Here is a 17,203-nt window from a genome sequence, read left to right on the forward strand (position 1 = left end):
CACTTACACAATTTTTAAAAATAAATACAGTACAGCTCTGTAAGTGTACATTCTCTTCTTTATGATTTTAACATTTTCTCTAGCTCACTTTATTGCAAGAATACAGTATGTAATACATATAATACACAAAATGTGCGTTAATCCCCTGCTTATGTTATTGGCAAGGTCTTCCAATCAACAGTAGGTTATTAGTAGTTAAGTTTTTGGAGGAGTCAAAAGTTACATAGGGACTTTCAGCTGGGGGTGGCAGTGGTGCCCCTAACCTCTGTGTTATTTAAGGGCCAACTCTAATTGCAATGTTACCAGCTGCCTATTACTTCACTTAGCGTTTTTCAGTACATATTACCAATTCTTTTCTACAATAAAGAATAACTTTTGCTTCTATAATATCTTTCCAAAAAGGGTTAATGAAACTCACAAATTATTCTAACTTTTGATTATAGGAATAAAAACAAATGGACAGTACATCTGGTGAAATTTTAAACAGTATATGGATTAGGGAAGGCCAGAGAGATGAGAATATAGCTTTTCCAATTTGAATGAATACTGGTAGTTATAACATAGAAGTATGTGGTAATTGTTGGAGAAAAACACAAATACAAATATGATTTACAAGATGCTCAAATTTGGTAGGTTACCCTTTTTGCTACATGAAGGACTAAAACGAGGGTACAGCAGTGGAGGGAAGAGAAGCCAGAACAGAAAAGGTAAGGGAAATAGAGCATATGATTTATTTGGCATAATCCTGAACCAAGTACAAGACCCAGACTGGGGTATCAGCCAGGAATACAGGTGACACAGGCAGATTCAAGCAGCAGGCAAATTGGCCTAAGGCCATTATTTACAGAAGAGATGAGTAGACCAAGTTAAGAGAAACCTGGATTCAGAAAGAAGAAATTTAGTCCCCAGAAAATTGGCATAAGGCCACTGGGGTATAAGACAGGAATCCATAAGACTAGAATTAAATCATAGAGATCACTTCCATTAATAAAGTCAAAAGTGGCCAATTAGCCATTAAGCTCCTTTGTCTTAGCGTCTGTGGTCAGGGTAAGCCTAATAGGTGTCTAGTTAGGTGAGCTTTCATATGAGAAGAATATAGGAGACCAGTCCAGCTGACAAAATTAATTCACTTTCATCAAACAATAATCATTTCCTCCCTTCTCAGTGATCAAAGCCTTCACCAATCAATCCTTTCTCTTCTGTGTAAGATAGGATAGGCTACATTCCTCAAATGTAATGGCTCAAACACAACAGAAGTGTGTTCATTACTCTCATAAGAGTTCAGGACCAGGGTTGGGGATGGGATCAGGGAACTCTGATTCAGAGACCAAAGATGACGTCATTATCACCTGAGGTGCGGAAGGGGTGGGGGGTGGTATGCAAGAAGTTCATGTGAGAAACTTTTCTTGGCCAAGCCTAGAAGTGGTATAAATCACTTCTGCTCACATGCAGTTGAAGAGAACTTAGTCACATGGCCACACTTAAGTGTTAAGAGATAAAGGAAAATGAAGAAGAAACAAAACAAAACAAAACAAAACAAAAGAACTGGGCATCCACAACCCTAACTATTTGGGGGAAGAAAAGAGATTATGGTCAACAGCTTGCAGTCTGTCATACCAACTTGGGGTAACAACAACAACAACTCATGGGATATACAGGACAAGGGAGAAAAATATTAGAATTATATGTACGTTTAACAAAGACTTGGAGAGATTCACTTCTAGAACAAGCCACTTCTGTAGGACTGGAAGCCTCAGGGGAGGGAACACTTCCAAATCACCTTTATCAATTTTGCAGGACACTAAACTGCTGTGATTGACTTAGGTTGACGGTTCCACACATTTCATCTCCTGCATTCTGTATCTCTTCCCAAAGTCTTAGACACAGCCACTACTGGCTTGAAGTTTAATGTCTGCATGTGCACTCTCCCTAGCTCTGTATTTCCAAATTTAGCAAAATTTTTATGTATCTCTGACCTTTTCACAAAACACTGAAGTGAGGTTAAGAAAACACCGGGTCTGATCCTCCATGCTCGATGGTGGGAGCTGCTGAGTGTAAACAGATGCTTTGTGCTCCCCCTCAACACATCTCCCCGCATCATCTATGGGAGGCCAAAATGTAATTACTGTCCTACAGTTTACTTTACAAAATCTGAACTGAATGATCTACAGGGAAAAATATAAAGGTCTTCAAATTTTTGCTCTGCAATTCTAAAACTGAGTTATTCCTAAACTAAATTTGGTAACAGATCGCTATACTCAAAATATCAAAATAAAAAACCTAAATATAAAATATACTCAAAATATCAAAGTATCAAAATAAAAAACTCTAAATCGAAAGTCTAAGCAACAGAAAAAAAAATGCCTGAAAACCCCCCCACACACATACACGTTTTAAATTCTAACAACTTTCTTTCATTAATATAGTAAAATTCACTCTGAAAATAAAGTATCATCAAACTTCAAAATAATGAAACTACAGCATATGTGACTTTGACAAATATTAACTGTATTAAACCTAATACAATTACGATTTCTTGGCTTCATGCGGGACAAGGAAAATATAGATATTTTAAGTTTAAGGGAAGGCATCACTGCACAAGTTTTAGATATGGCAAATTTTGTGAAGATAATTGAATTTTTTGTGTCAAAAAGATCTTGTAAAACTGCTACTGAAAACTACCCAAGCACGGACCTCAGAGTTGGCCACACAAGCTACCTTATTTGTAAGTGCAAAGCCACAGAGCAGAAAAATGAAATCAGAGATACCTGAAGGTAAAAGAATTTAAATTCGCCTTTTCATTTTATTCCTCCTAGGAAATTATATTTTATACCTCCTAGGAAATTATTTTATGGGAATTGCTAAATATTCTTTTCAAGTTTGCTAAAAACATTCAGGGAATTATTTTTCTAGCTCTAGAAAGCTTTGTCTTTTTGGTCTTACTGAAAAATTGTGAGCTACATTTTAATCTCAGTTTTCCTACTTATAAAAATGGGAGAGTCTACACGGAAATAAAAATTTCAAACACACCTATAAAATGAAATACATAATGTATTCATAAAACCAAATAATGATCACTTTTAGGTAACTTTGTGGAATGTCTGAGTCATGTTGACATGGGCAAGATGAGTGGATTAAGAAGTGGTAGAAATGATAAAAGTTACATTTTTTAATTACCTCATCTTTCCAAAAGAAATAAAAATATTGTGTCAATGCAATTATCTTCTTTGGAATTTCCAAACTCAGACCTCTGCAACTAGTACTTAGATGTTACTTCTTAAGGTAGTGAAACAAGGGCCTGCAGGCAACAGAGTACATCATTATCCTTCCAATGAATAACAGAAAGGGAAGGTTCACTGCCAAGGCACAGTCTCATGTTACTTCAGGTCAGCAATTTGAAAATTTACCCTGTGGTAACGTCTGATTTTCCCAGGGAGGCAAGATTAAATGCCAGATAAAGGATTCACTACTTGACAATTAGAGAAACTGATGCCTACAAGCTGATAATATCCTAAAGAGGTAACTTGAAACAATTATATCAATTATCTAAACACTGTATAATGTATTACCTTTTAGCAGTGAGAAACAGAGCCATGAGAATGAAAAATGGAAGGAAAAATAAAAACCATTTGTATTAACCAAAATTATTTTGATTACTCATCCTTATTAGTTTCTTTAAAAAAACTGTTTGATGTTAAATCAAATCAATACTAATTTTTAAAAATAAAGAATGATTAAGCATTTATTTGATTTCATGTAGAAGGCTGAGTATTTGTTATTAGGTCGCACCTGATACTGGCAATTGTACTAACATTTTCATAAAACATCAAACAGCAAAGCTCTTTTAAATTTAGACTTTTATTTTATATTTTTTAGGATAAGAATCATGAAATTTTATTCACATCTATTTTTATTCTGGCTAAAAAGATGTTCATGGAAGTACTACACTTGGCTTTCTCAAATGGCTTGAGGCTCATTTAAAAGCTTCTAAGAAGATAAAAGGGGTAATATTTTCTTTGCTTGTTGGGTGGTCGAAAGGTTAAGTATCAAATTCCCAGTGTGGGAAAATCCCAAAATACTCTAGGTGAAATGTTTTGATGCTAGGTACGTGTGTCCATGTGGAAGTACACACAGCTGAAGACCAGCCAATAGTATTTCCTGGGCCGAGATCAAACAAACAAAGTTATAAAATTAAAAAAAAAAAAAAAAAAGCAACTGACCACTTACTCTAAAGTCTCTACGTGTAGTTATAGTAGCGTACATTTTAAGGTTCTTCACAAGTTTACAAAGCACTTTCACAAATATTGTCTCAGTATTTTGAGGACGATTGATAGGAGGATGATGTAAGTAAGGCACGTCTCTAACGAGGCCATATGCGTCGTGGTTTACTGCGTACATCGCGTCTCTTTTGGTCTATTCCAGGCCTTTGCTCCAGCAATACCTCCCTTGCCCTGCCTACCTAACTCACTATTTTTCTACTACTGGGTACTTCCCTCCAGCATACACATGTTGGTATTCCTCTGTCTTAGCAGGCTTCCTGTCCCACTTCTCCATTTAGCTACCCTTCCCTTCTTCCCCACCTTCTCTCCTGCATTCATTTCCTGTCTCTGACTTCTCTCCTTCAGCAGGTCCTCCCCTCTACCACTCCACTAAAACTGTTTACCAAGGGCATCAATGACCTCTTTGTTGCTAAATCCAAAGGCCAATTCTCAGTTCTCATCTTACAGCATCTGACACAGTTGATATCTCTTTTTTCCTTGAAATAATTGTCTCAGTTTCCAAGATACCACTCTCCTGATTTTCCTTTTACTCCTCTGGCAGTTCCTTCTTGGAGCTTCTCTGCAAAGTCCTTGGACCTCATCTCTTTTTAAAATCTGTGATTACCCCCTTGATGACCTCATCTAGTTTTTACATATTATAAATACACTAACAAATCCAAAATTTTTACGTGTACCCTTCCACATTAATATAAATTCCACAAAGGCAGGAATTTGTTTACAGTGGTAAACTCCTGCCTCTCCAAAGCCTACAAGAGTCTCTGGCCTGTAGCAGGTTTTCCAATATTTGCTAAATAAATGAATGGATGAATGTGGTTATAAAACTTATTATAATTGTTAAATAATTATTCCTTTAAAAATTAAAACATAATATTAAAAACTCAATAATCAGCTGGTATTAACAATGTAATTGACTTCAAAACTGTGCTGTTGGGAAGGCAATACAGTAAAATATGTTCAATAATTTGTCTTTTGTGGAATGGGAAATTTTCTGATATGGATTTATCCTCAAATTTCAGATATATAAATTAAAAATTTCTGTTAAATGTATCTGTAACCAGGGCACCTGGATGGCTTAGTCAGTTAAGCATCTGATTCTTGATTTTGACTCCTGTCATGATCTCACAGTTTGTGAGTTCGAGCCCCACATCGGGCTCTGTGCTGAAAATGTGAAGCCTGTTTGGTATTCTCTTTCTCTCCCTCTCTCTCTGCCCCTTTCCTGTTACCTCTGTCTCTCTCTCTCAAAAATGAATAAACAAAACAAAAAGCATGTGTAACCACTTGAAGACTAGAATTAGGATGTATAATTTTCAAGTCACTAGAGTGAGAGAAAAGAATAAAAAAAAAAAAGGACTAATAGAATGTCAGGGCATAAGAGAAAAAAATTATACATGCTCATGTAATACAGCAAAAACAGATGCAAATATGTCAATGAATATAGGTGAGTTAAACTCTCATTAAAAAAGAGCAACTCTTGGGGCACCTGGGTGTCTTAGTCAGTTAAGCATCCAACTTCAGCTCAGGTCACCATCTCATGGTTCATGAGTTCAAGGCCCACGTCGGGTTCTGCGCTGACAGCTCAGAGCCTGGAGCCTGCTTCAGATTCTGTGTCTCCCTCTCTCTCCGTCCCACCCCTGCTCATACTCTGTCTCTGTCTCTCTCAAAAATAAATAAACAGTAAAAAAAAAAAAAAAAAAAAAAAAAAGAGCAACTCTCACATTGTATTTTTTTTTTTTCAACGTTTATTCATTTTTGGGACAGAGAGAGACAGAGCATGAACGGGGGAGGGGCAGAGAGAGAGGGAGACACAGAATCGGAAACAGGCTCCAGGCTCTGAGCCATCAGCCCAGAGCCCGTCGCGGGGCTCAAACTCACGGACCGCGAGATCGTGACCTGGCTGAAGTCGGACGCCCAACCGACTGCGCCACCCAGGCGCCCCTCACATTGTATTTTTAAGAAGTCATATAAATGTTCCTTACAAGAGCCAGAATTAAACATTGCCAAGAATTCTTGAAAATGCACAAAATTAAGGGCCAAAAGCATTAAATGGGGCAAAGAAAAATTCACCAAGAAGCTATTACACGCATAAGGCAAAATAGTTTAAAATTCTATAATGGAAAACCGGTTAGAAAAATGCAATTTGACCAATTCACAATCATGGCTGAGATGTCAACAAATCTCTACTAGAAATGGATAGGTCAAATGGCGAAACCATGTAAGAAAAAAATTTGTGTAACAAAACAAATAAGATGTTTATTTGTTTTTAATAAACAAAATATATAAACTGACCATATATTATTCTTCATAAAAATATCAATAAGATAAAAATGTGGAAGTTATATAGGCTCAATGAAATATTCATAGAGTATTAGAGAATAGGAAAAATAAATTTACCAGGAATACCTGTATCAATACAGATAAGGTTTTTAAAGATAATATTAAGTAAAAATACAAACTAGAAAGAGATACTATAAAATCAGTATATATTATTCAAGGGTACATTCACTTATAATAATATTATGAAAACTTGCACAAGAATGATAAAAATCAAGTTTAGAACAGTGGTTATCTCTTTGGGGAAGAGAGAATTATGACAGAGGTATACATGCTAACAGTTTATTTTTTAAGCTGTCAGTGCATCTATAGCTATGCATTATATTATCTATGTACTGTATTTTTGAAAGTTGGATATATGTTATTTTAAAAATCATTCAAGTTTTATTCCTTCCCTCATATGGAAAAATGCTAAAAGTTATTAGCAAAAAAACCAACATAAAAAAGACCACTTTGGGAAATTTAAGATATACTATTACACAATTGGGCAATTCTTCGGTTAAAAAAGAAATTAAAACTGAGATTACAAGCTTTTTGAAAATAAATGACACTTAGGGATTTACAATTAACAATCTGTGTAATTTGGTCAAAGCCATTACTGACAGGGGAAAATTAATAACCTTAAATGTATTTAAAATAAGAATTTAAAATAAGAATTTAAAGTAAATAAGCTATGTACTCAATACAATAAGCCAAAAAATAAATTAAGATAAATTTGAAGAAAACAGAAGGGAATAATTACTAAAGATAAAAGCAGAAGTAAAACAATAAAACAGTAAATAAATTTAATTTTAAAAAGTATTATTTGAAAAGACCAATAAAATAAACCCCTGTCAAATCTGATTTTTAAAAAGCACTGAAAATGAAATAAACAATATTAAACATAAATTACATTATATCCATAGTTTGGAATAGCACCTAAATATAAGAATCAGAGATCTATGATTTATTGATATAATAATAATCTCTTAATATAATATCGGTCTAAAAGGCAAGAACAATAGGGACAGTATGGTCACATATGTGTTACGAAGAAAATGATATATGTGTTTAAGTTTATAGGTCTGTAAATATATTTTAAAGGCCTGAGATGAGAGAAAACATTTATGACCTATAAAGTAGGAACAGGATTTAAATTTTGCCATGTCCTAGAAGTCTATAAAAAATATAAATTGGTGAAGATATTAGAAGGCAATTCCCAGGAAACTATAAACAAAAAAATTCTCTATGTCACCAGTAATCACAGAAATGGAACTTTTTTTTTAGAAATGTAATTTGTAACAATCATGACAAATCATTTTTCACACTCGAATTAGAAACAATCAAATTTGATAATATTAAGTAAAGGGGACACTAGAAGTTCATGACGATCGGGATGAAGTATATTTGGATGCAACCATTTTGAAGAACAATTCAATAGTTGCTATTCAAATTTAGTAGCGATGGACCTAGCAATTTAACATGTGTGTCTACGTAGAAACCTGATATTCACTGTAGCAATGTTTCTGATATTGAAAAAATAGAAACAATCAAAATTTCCATGAGTGAGATAACAGTTAAATAATGGAGTAGTCTATAGCTATTAAAAAAGGATATGGTAGATTAAGAGGTGATAGTACACTGGGGTGCCTGGATGGCTCAGTCAGTTGAGTGACCAACTTTTGATTTTGGCTCAGGTCATGATTCCTGGGTTGTGGGGACAGAGCCCCACGTTAGGGTCCGCGATGAGCATGGAGCCTGCTTAAAATTCTCTCTCTCTCAGGGCACCTGGCTGGCTCAGTCGGTTAAGCATCCCACTTCAGCTCAGGTCATGTTCTTGAGGTTCGTGAGTTCAAGCTCTGTACTGGGCTCTGTGCTGATAGCTCAGAGCCTGGATCCTTCTTCAGATTCTGTGTCTGTCTTTCTGTCTCTCTCTCTCCCCTTCCCCTGCTCATGCTCCCTCTCTCTTTCAAAATTAAACACTTAAAAAAATTAAAAAAAAAAAAAGATTCTCTCACTTCCCCTCTGCCCTTCTCCCGTTTCTGCTCTCCCTCCATCCCTCCCTCCCTCTCTCTCTCAAAAAAGGGGAAAAAAAGAGGTGGCACTATAGTAAGATTCAGAGGACACATAAGTGGGTGAAATAAACCAAGTTAAGAAAGAACGGGTAAAAAAAGAGAAACAAAATTCACGCTTTAAAGAAATACACATACACACAGACTTTAGAAAAAGTTGTGGAATGGAGTATTGTTTTTTAAAAAGCAAACAGCACATATATTATTAGCCCAATTTTAGACAAGAGTTACTAGCTTTGTTTAGAGAAACCTTCCTCAAGCATAGAGATAGCAACCGAGTCTAGGACCAAATCCAGTGTTCTTCTTTCTACTCTAGACAGCTTGGCACACTGGAATAAAAGTGCATTGTTTTGTACTCCTTCAGGCCTATGTTCACCACTTCCCAGTTAGGTAATCTTGGGAAAAATAAGCTCTCTGAACCTTAGCATTTTCAACTGTCAAATGGACAAATAAACGCTAGCTCCACAAATTACAAAGACAAATGAAAACTACATGAGAACAATTCCTTCTCCCCTGGCCAACAGAAACAGTTCATCGAGAATCCTCTGTTAATCAGCAGGGTCCAGAAATAGTCTTAGGGCAGCTCAGCTCCATGAGTAAAGTTTGCCGTGTCAAGTGCCTCTGTGGCACTGTAAGTTGGAAGTTTCTAAATATGTTCAAGATGATAAAACTATTCCGATGGCCTGGTATTTCCTTGAGGCTCCCATCTGCCTCATACTCTAGCACCTTTCTCTCTGTTTTTCTGGCTCAGTTCCAAACATCTAGATTATACGGTATGTGGTAGGTATTTCATTTATTTCCTAAGAGCGATGGCTGACCCTTAATGACAAAATCTCTAGCTGTGCACTAAGCCACTGTCTTCTAGGCCTGGCTACATGACTCTAAGACAGTTTTTCTAGGTTGCAAGTCAAAGAAATGAACATAACACACCATTAATAGTCTGTACTATTTTACCCTAAATGAATCACCTTGAACTTACCCAGTTGTATTAGTTAGCTCAGGCTGCCATAACAAAATACCACAGACTGGATGGCTTAAACAGAAATTCATTTTCCCGTAGTTTTGGAAGCTAGAAGTCCAAGATTGAGGTGCCAGCACAGAAAGTTTCTGGCGAGAAGTCTTTCTGGATGGCAGATGGTCACCTTCTTCCGGTATCCTCACGTGGTCTGTCCTCGGTGTGTGGGCACACTCAGAAAGTGTGAGTGAGCTCCCTCTCTTTGTGTCTCTTCTTATAAGGACACTTATCCTATCAGACCAGGAGCCTACCCTTATGACCTCATTTAACCTTATGACTTTCTTAGAGATGCTATTTCCAAATACAGCCACACGAGGGGCTAGAGTTTTAACATATACATTTCAGGGGGACACAAACATTCAGTCCAGAACACCAACCACAGAGTGACTCATCGGCCGTTTTTCTCTACTCACTTATACAGGTCTTAAAAATGTTCTGGCAGGTCATTTCCCTCAAGCTGGCATTTTATTCTGGAGGAACTCGAATACTGAGAGATCTGAGTTGGGAGGAACCCTCTCTGTCAAACAAACAAGCGAACATTAAGTAAGATCAGTCCTAGAGTCTTTGGCCTACCTAGATCCCTGTGGAGGGGTTCCGCGCTTACCAGTCACAATTTCAAGTTCCCTGCCCACCAACCAGCTTTGGCCTACTTGCATCCCAGTGGGAGATCTCCTGCAAGCACATTCCACCACATGGTTCCCTGTCTGCCAACACTGGCCCGAGGGCACACCAGCAGGTGACTTCCAGGTTGCCAGTTCTAGCTGGTATTTCCCTGTCTGCCAGCCTCAGCCCAGCCACTGCGGAAAAGCTCTTGCTGTGAACACACTTTTTCTCACGAGGCCTAAATCCCAACCTGGGGAGGCAGCTGCCCTTCCAAGTTTGTTTTTTCCTTAGGTTCTCTCTCTTGGCCCTAGAATATTCTTTTGAATTTTGATTCCTTCTCAGTAGATTTCCTATCGTAAATAGTTAATAATTCTTCATATTGAACATTATGCATTCAAATTACCATGTGGTTTCCATCTTCTGACTGGCCCCTGGCACAGAACAGCTTGAAGATGAGTGTCACTGGGTGTTTCACGGTGGTGCCCCAGGAACAAGAAGAAGAGAGGTACGCCAGTGTCCGAGAAAGAAACCACTTCTCCTACAGTTCCCTGCTGCAAGCTCTACTGGCAAAAAAGAAATGTTGGCAAGTTCCAACACCAGCATTACAAGCAGGGCAATGAAGGGTAGATTTGAAGGTTACCTGACGTAGTAACCGTGCTGCTATCCACACACAAAATCCCTATCTAATTACATTAAAAAAAAAAAAAGAAAGAAAAAGAAAAAGTTAACACATAGCAAGATCTTCCTATGTGCCTGACCATTTTAAGCTCTCTTAATAATTCTGTAATGTAGGTACTATTACTATCCCTACTTTACAGATGAGGAAAGTGAGGCATACGCATGTGAATTTAATTAGCTTTGGCAAGGTTCTGCAGTGAAAGACTTGAGATTCAAATCTAGGTATTCTGACTCCTAAGACTACATCTCAACCATCATGTTGTATTGACCTTTGTTTCTATTGCTAAGACAAAAACAAGCTTTAAAAAGTGAAGAGATTTGTTTCTTTTCTGGAGGCCACTTTCCCCACCGGCCTGACACACCACCAGTGTGGCAAAGGTTCCTCTCATGCTCTTGGGCACAGCTCTGAGCAGCATCACCCTTTAGACCAGAAAGCTGGCGGGCACTGTGGGGAAGAAACCAATTAAGAAGAAAGTGGAGGAGGTGCTAGAAGAGGGGGAAGAATTCGTGGGTGTAAAAGGTTCCCAAACACGGAGTGGAAAAGGCAAAGGGGATACTCCTGAAGTGCAAGGGGTCCTGAGAGGAGGACAACACATGGGAGCCAGAAGACAACCCGGACTGCCCTGACCTCAATGCCCAGTTTCTAGTCACAGAAAACAGTACATGGGACAGATAAATCAGAGGAAGGCAAGCACAAAATTGACTCTGGCTCTGAAAATAAGGGAGAGAACAAACCAAAGAAGAAGAAAGAAGAGTCAGAAAAGCCATGGGACTTTGCCAGTGGTTTGGAGCTGGATGGAGCAGATTACTGGAGCTACAGACTCCAGCGGAGAACTCACGTTCCTGATGAAATGGAAAAAATCTGACGAGGACGACCTGGTCCCCACCAAGGAAGCCAATGTCAAGTGCCCACAGCAGGGGGGAGGGGGTCATACCCTTCTCTGAGGAAAGGCTGATGTGGCATTCCTGCCTTTCAGAGGATGGTGACAAAGAGGTGACAAGAATGCACTCTCCCGAGTACCGGCCCCTGTCATACCTGACTGCAGGCTTCAAGCGGGGAGGAGGGAGTTCTACTTGCCTTGACAACACAGGAGTGGCTTGAGAGGATGTCCTTTGAAGAGTCAGCACAGTGTGCTGTGCTCTACAGCAGCCCAAGTAAAGCCCGTCCACGCCATGTAGTTTGCACACCCATCCCAGTGGAGGGGAAGGGGGAGAAGTAGTGGAAGGCAGCTCATTCTGGGTTTTGCTGAGAAAAGCAGAAGGCCTTCCAGGAAGGACAAAACCTGCAGAATGGGTGTGTGGGACAGCAAAAGATACTGCAGATCTTCAAAGACCATCTCCACACCCCACAGCCTGCTTCCCCAAAGTGCTAACGCTGCATTTTTACAGTGTAGCGTGTGTGTAGTGTAGTTTTTGGTAAACACTGGTATGTAATTTGTGGGTACAAGGGATGGAGTATGAAGGGAGATAGGTAGGATCATTTTCATTACAATTTGGGGCCTGACTGGGAAAATGCTGTAACAACGGAAAGAACAACTTAATGATGATTTTGTTCTACGTCCAGAATATTTTAGCTTAAAAAAAAAAATGTCACCAGTGATCTAAATGAGGACTATAAGAAACTATTTAAAATGCCTGAAACTTATCACCCAAGGTGCTCCTTGCCTGAGCTTAATGCTATTCCCAGGAAAGAACTAAGTGAGTTAATAAATCACCAGCTGCCACTTGTGGGATGGAAACGGGTTGAGGAGGGAAAGTCTTCTATCGGAGCACATACAGGCCCACTGTTCTGTCTTAGCAGTGCTAACTCTTGATGTTGACAACACGCTTCTTTTTCAATTATAAAGTTATAAATAGCAGCTTGTACATCTGAGCCACTGGCCAAGGCACTTGGGGAGGGAAAGAAGTGGTATAGAAAGTGGGAAAGTAGAGAAAGAAAGGCCCATGCTCTCAGAATGGAAGAGTCTTGGAGCCTCTCTGTTACTTGAATTTTGAACCCTAAAGCAACTGGTCGCAGCACTGACAGCACAAGTTCACAGAAGCACTTTAAAAGTTGAATGATTTCAAAAGCCCTGGTCTCAGGACATTAAACATTCACAATGGCACAGTGGTTCACTTTAGAACACAAAACAAGACTTTTTCTAATCCTAAGAATTACCTGATACCTGAAAAGCTGTCTTCAATCATGAGATCCATTAGTTCTTGACACAGTCTAGTCCTGCATCTAAAAATCCATTATAAAATCTTTCTAGGCATGTGTTAGGCTTCCTTGAAAACTTTGTTTAAATGTAAACTTCCTACCACATTGTCAGTTTTTGTCTTAAAACTATAGGTTTATTTAAAAAAAAAAGTGAAGAGAAACTCTATTAGAGGCCAATGTTCCTCAATATTGCTATTAAAAAAGATAGCACACATAGACGGTAGTTATCTCTGAAAGAAAACTAGAAAAAAAATATCAAAATGTTAACAATTATTAATTCTGAGTGGGGGGATATACAGTTCACACCTGAACACAGGATCATCAATACACAGATTTTTTTTTTTTCTGAAATAGCGCTGTAAATGTATTTTCTCTGCCTTATGATCTTCTTTTTTTTAGTATGAAGTTTATTGTCAAATTGGTCTCCATACAACACCCACTGCTCATCCCAACAGGTGCCTTCCTCAATGCCCATCACCCACCTTCCCTTCTCTCCCACCGCCCATCAACCCTCAGTTTATTCTCAGTTTTTAAGAGTCTCTTATGGTTTGCCTCCCTCCCTAACTTTTTTTTCTTCCCTTCCCCTCCCCCATGGTCTTCTGTTAAGTTTCTCAGGATCCAGATAAGAGAGAAAACATATGGTATCTGTCTTTCTCTGTATGACTTATTTCACTTAGTGTAACAATCTCTAGTTCCATCCATGTTGCTACGAAAGGCCATATTTCATTCTTTCTCATTGCCAAGTAGTATTCCATTGTGTACATAAACCACAATTTCTCTATCCATTCATCAGTTGATGGACATTTAGGCTCTTTTCATAATCTGGCTATTGTTGAAAGTGCTGCCATAAACATTTGGGTACAAGTGCCCCTATGCATCAGCACTCCTGTATCCCTTGGGTAAATTCCTAGCAGTGCAATTGCTGGGTCATAGGGTAGGTCTATTTTTAATTTTCTGAGGAACCTCCACACTGTTTTGCAGAGTGGCTGCAGCAGTTTGCATTCCCACCAGCAGTGCAAGAGGGTTCCCGTTTCTCCAAATCCTCTCCAGCATCTATAGTCTCCTGATTTGTTCATTTTAGCCACTCTGACCTGCATGAGGTGGTATCTCAGTGTGGTTTTGATTTCTATTTCCCTAATGAGGGGTGACGTTGAGCACCTTTTCATGAATCTGTTGGCCACCTGGATGTCTATTCATGTTTTCTGCCCATTTCTTCACTGGATTATTTGTTTTTCGGGTGTGGAGTTTTTGGTGAGTTCTTTATAGATTTTGGATACTAGCCCTTTGTCTGATACGTCATTGGCAAATATCTTTTCCCATTCCATTGGGTGCCTTTTAGTTTTGTTGTTTCCTTTGTAGTGCAGAAGCTTTTTATCTTGATGAGGTCCCAATAGTTCATTTTTGCTTTTAATTCCCTTGCCTTTGGAGATGTGTCAAGTAAGAAACTGCTGTGGCTGAGGTCAGAGAGGTTTTTTCCTGCTTCTCCTCTAGGGTTTTGATGGTTTCCTGTCTCATATTCAGGTTCTTTGTCCATTTTGAGTTTATTTTTGTGAATGGTGTAAGAAAGTGGTCTAGTTTCAAATTCTTCTGCATGTTGCTGTCTAGTTCTCCCAGTACCACTTGTTAATGAGACTTTTTTCCATTGGATATTCTTTCCTGCTTTGTCAAAGATTAGTTGGCCATACTTTTGTGGGTCGAATTCTGGAGTCTCTATTCTATTCCATTGGTCTATGTGTCTGTTTTTGTGCCAATACCATGCTATCTTGACGATTACAGCTTTGTAGTTGAGGCTAAAATCTGGGATTGTGATGCCTCCTGCTTTGGTCTTCTTCTTCAAAATTCCTTTGGCTATTCGGGGTCTTTTGTGGTTCCATACAAATTTTAGGATTACTTGCTCTAGCTTCAAGAACAATGCTGGTGCAATTTTGATTGGGATTGCATTGAATGTGTAGATTGCTTTGGGTAGTATTGACATTTTGACAATATTTATTCTTCCAATCCATGAGCAGGGAATGTCTTTCCATTTCTTTACATCTTCTTCAATTACCTTCATAAGCTTTCTATAGTTTTCGGGATACAGATCTTTTACGTCTTTGGTTAGATTTATTCCTAGGTATTTTATGCTTCTTGGTGCAATTGTGAATGGGATCAGTTTCTTTATTTGTCTTTCTGTTGCTTCATTGTTAGTGTATAAGAATGCAACTGATTTCCATACATTGATTTTCTACCCTACAACTTTGTTGAATTCATGTATCAGTTCTAGCAGACTTTTGGTGGAGTCTATCGGATTTTCCATGTATAGTATCATGTCACCTGCAAAAAGTGAAAGCTTGACTTCATCTTTGCCAATTTGGATGCCTTTGATTTCCTTTTGTTGCCTGATTGCTGATGCTAGAACTTCCAACACTATGTTAAACCACAGCGGTGAGAGTGGACATCCCTGTCGTGTCCCTGATCTCAGGGGGAAAGCTCTCAGTTTTTCCCAACTGAGGATGATATTAGCTGTTGGCTTTTCATAAATGGCTTTTATGATGTTTAAGTATGTTCCTTTTATCCCGACTTTCTCAAGCGTTTTTATTAAGAAAGTATGCTGAATTTTGTGAAATGCTTTTTCTGCATCAATTGACAGGATCATACGGTTCTTTTCTTTTATTAATGTGATGTATCACATTGATTGATTTGTGAATGTTGAACCAGCCCTGCAGCCCAGGAATGAATTCCACTTCATCATGGTGAATAATTCATTTTATATGCTGTTGAATTCGATTTGCTAGTATTTTACTGAGAATTTTTGCATCCATATTCATCAGGGATATTGACCTGTAGTTCTGTTTTTTTTTTTTTTTTTTTTTTTTTTTTGCTGGGTCTCTGTCTGGTTTGGGAATCAAAGTAATGCTGGCTTCACAGAATGAGTCTGGAAGTTTTCCTTCCCTTTCTGTTTTTTGGAATAGCTTGAGAAGGATAGGTATTATCTCTGCTTTAAATGTTGGTAGAATTCACCTGGGAAGCCATCTGGTCCTGGACTCTTATTTGTTGGGAGATTTTTGATAACTTATTCAATTTCTTTGCCGGTTATGGGTCTGTTCAAGTTTTCTATTTCTTCCTGTTTGAGTTTTGGAAGTGTGTGGGTGCTTGGAATTTGTCTGTTTCTTCCAGGTTGTCCAGTTTGTTGGCATATAGTTTTTCATAGTATTCCAATTACTGCTTGTATTTCTGAGGGATTGGTTGTAATAATTCCATTTTCATTCATGATTTTATCTATTTGGGTCATCTCCCTTTTCTTTTTGAGAAGCCTGGCTAGAGGTTTATCAATTATGTTCATTTTTTTCAAAAAACCAACTCTTGGTTTCATTGATCTGCTCTACAGTTTTTTTAGATTCTATATTGTTTATTTCTGCTCTGATCTTTATTATTTCTTTTCTTCTGCTGGGTTTGGGGTATCTGCTGTTCTCCTTCTATTTCCTTTAGGTGTGCTGTTAGATTTTTGATTTGGGATTTTTGTTTCTTGAGATAGGCCTGGATTGCAATGTATTTTCCTCTCAGGTCTGCCTTTGCTGCATCCCAAAGCGTTTGGATTGTTAGATTTACATTTTCATTTGTTTTCATATATTTTTACATTTCTTCTCTAATTGCCTGGTTGACCCATTCATTCTTTAGTAGGGTGTTCTTTAATCTCCATGCTTTTGGAGGTTTTTCAGACTTTCTCCTGTGGTTGATTTCAAGTTTCATAGAGTTGTGGTCTGAAAGTGTGCATGGTATGATCTCTTTTATACTTATTAAGGGCTGTTGTGTGACGCAGTATGTGATCTATCTTGGAGAATACTGAACGTGCACTCGAGAAGAAAGTATATTCTGTTGCTATGGGATGCAGAGTTCTATATATATGTCAAATCCATCTGATCCAATGTTATCATTCAGGGCCCTTGTTTCTTTATTGATCCTGTGTCTAGATGATCTATCCATTGTTGTAAGAGGGGTATTAAAGTCCCCTGCAATTACCAGATTCTTATCAATAAGGTTGCCTATGTTTGTGATTGTTTTATAT

The 17,203-nt window shown here is 38.1% G+C and overlaps 1 protein-coding gene and 1 pseudogene across 5 annotated transcripts in view; one reads left to right on the forward strand and one right to left on the reverse strand.

The window, feature by feature from the left end:
* Positions 1-17,203, reverse strand: part of MICU3 (mitochondrial calcium uptake family member 3) — a 112,593-nt gene that overhangs the window by 72,844 nt on the left and 22,546 nt on the right. The window lies entirely within an intron of this gene.
* LOC123583773 lies at positions 10,685-12,174 on the forward strand (annotated as a pseudogene).

The sequence above is a fragment of the Leopardus geoffroyi genome, chromosome B1 (assembly GCF_018350155.1).
Source record: "Leopardus geoffroyi isolate Oge1 chromosome B1, O.geoffroyi_Oge1_pat1.0, whole genome shotgun sequence".
Lineage (NCBI taxonomy): Eukaryota > Metazoa > Chordata > Mammalia > Carnivora > Felidae > Leopardus > Leopardus geoffroyi.